The sequence below is a fragment of the Physeter macrocephalus genome, chromosome 14, assembly GCF_002837175.3.
Source record: "Physeter macrocephalus isolate SW-GA chromosome 14, ASM283717v5, whole genome shotgun sequence".
In the NCBI taxonomy this organism is placed as follows: domain Eukaryota; kingdom Metazoa; phylum Chordata; class Mammalia; order Artiodactyla; family Physeteridae; genus Physeter; species Physeter macrocephalus.
Genome location: NC_041227.1, coordinates 129297622 through 129300113, shown reverse-complemented (window position 1 = coordinate 129300113; position 2492 = coordinate 129297622).

The window sequence follows — 2492 nt, the reverse complement described above, 5'->3', positions numbered from 1 at the left end:
CAGGGGACGCGGGTTCGTGCCCCGGTCCGGGAAGATCCCACATGCCGCGGAGCGGCTGGGCCCGTGAGCCATGGCCGCTGAGCCTGGGCGTCCCGAGCCTGCGCGTCCAGAGCCTGTGCTCCGCAACGGGAGAGGCCGCAACAGAGGAAGGCCCGCATACCACAAAAAAAAAAAAAAAAAAAAAAAAGAAAAAGAAAAAGAGGGAGAAGACTCAAATCAACAGAATTAGAAATGAAACAGGAGAAGTAACAACGGACACTGCAGAAATACAAAGGATCATGAGAGATCACTACAAGCAACTATATGCCAATAATATGGACCACCTGGAAGAAATGGACAAATTTTTAGAAATGCACAACCTTCCGAGACTGATCCAGGAAGAAACAGAAAATACAAACAGACCAATCACAAGCACTGAAATTAAAACTATGCTTAAAAATCTTCCAACAAACAAAAGCCCAGGACCAGATGGCTTCACAGGCGAATCCTATCAAACATTTAGAGAAGAGCTAACACCTACCTTTCTCAATCTCTTCCAAAATACAGCAGAGGGAGGAACACTCCCACACTCATTCTACGAGGCCACCAACATCCTGACACCAAAATCAGACAAAGATGTCACAAAAAAAGAAAACTACAGGCCAATATCACTGATGAATATAGATGCAAAAATCCTCAATAAACTACTAGCAAACAGCACTTTAAAAGGATCATACACCATGATCAAGGGGGGTTTATCCCAGGAATGCAAGGATTCTCCAATATACACAAATCAATCAATGAGATAAACCATATTGACAAAGTCATGATTATCTCAATAGATGTAGAAAAAGCTTTTGACAAAATTCAACACGCATTTATGATAAAAACTCTCAAGAAAGAAGGCATAGAGGCAACCTACCTCAACATAATAAAGGCCACTTATGACAAACCCACAGCCAATGTCGTTCTCAATGGTGAAAAACTGAAACCATTCCCTCTAAGATCAGGAACAAGACAAGGTTGCCCACTCTCACCACTAGTATTCAACATAGTTTTGCGAGTTTTAGCCACAGCAGTCAGAGAAGAAAAAGAAATAAAAGGAATCCAAATCGGAAAAGGAGAAGTAAAATTGTCACTGTTTGCAGATGACATGATACTATACATAAAGAATCCTAAAGATGCTACCAGAAAACTACTAGAGCTAATCAATGAATCTGGTAGAGTAGCAGGATAAAAAATTAATGTACAGAAATCTCTTGCATTCCTATACACTAATGATGAAAAATCTGAAAGAGAAATTAAGGAAACACTCCCATTTACCACTGCAGCAAGAAGAATAAAATACCTAGGAATAAACCTACCTAAGGAGACAAGAACCTGTATGCAGAAAAGTATAAGCCACTGATGAAGGAATACAAACAGGTGGAGAGATATAGCATGTTCTTGGATTGGAAGAATCAACATTGTGAAAATGACTCTACTACCCAAAGCAATCTACCGATTCAGTGCAATCCGTATTAAACTGCCAATGGCATTTTTCACAGAACTAGAACAAAAAAATTCACAATTTGTATGGAAACACAAAAGACCCTGAATAGACAAAGCAATCTGAGAAAGAGAAACGGAGCTGGAGGAATCTGGCTCCCTGACTTCAGACTGTACTACAAAGCTACAGTAATCAAGACAGTATGGTACTGGCACAAAAACAGAAACATAGATCAATGGAACAGGATAGAAAGCCCAGAGATAAACCCATGCACCTATGGTCAACTTATCTTTGATAAAGGAGGCAAGAGTATCCAACGGAGAAAAGACAGCCTCTTCACTAAGTGGTGCTGGGAAAACTGGACAGCTACATGTAAAAGTATGAAATTTCACTTTTGCTTGGTGAAGGCATTTGTGATAAGAGAGCTTGGCAGAGCAGAATGTCGGCAATGCAAAAGAAACAGTTTGGATTAGATTGCAGGAGAATTTCTCTATGCTTTCTTATTTCCTTAGAAATCTATCAGCTGCCATCTATGACATAAATCACAGCAAGATCCTTTTTGACCACCTCCTAGAGAAATGGAAATAAAAGCAAGAATAAACAAATGGGACCTAATGAAACTTAAAGGCTTTTGCACAGCAAAGGAAACCATAAACAAGACGGAAAGACAACCCTCAGAATGGGAGAAAATATTTGCAAACGAAGCAACTGACAGAGGATCAATCTCCAAAATATACAAGCATCTCATGCAGCTCAATATCAAAAAAACAAACATCCCAATCCAAAAATGGGCAGAAGACCTAAACAGACATTTCTCCAAAGAAGACATACAGATTGCCAACAAACACATGAAAGGATGCTCAACATCACTAATCATTGGAGAAAGGCAAATCAAAACCACAGTGAGGTATCACCTCACACCAGTCAGAATTGCCAGCATCAAAAAATCTACAAACAATAAATGCTGGAGAAGGTGTGGAGAAAAGGGAACCCTCTTGCACTGTTGGTGGGAATGTAAATTGAT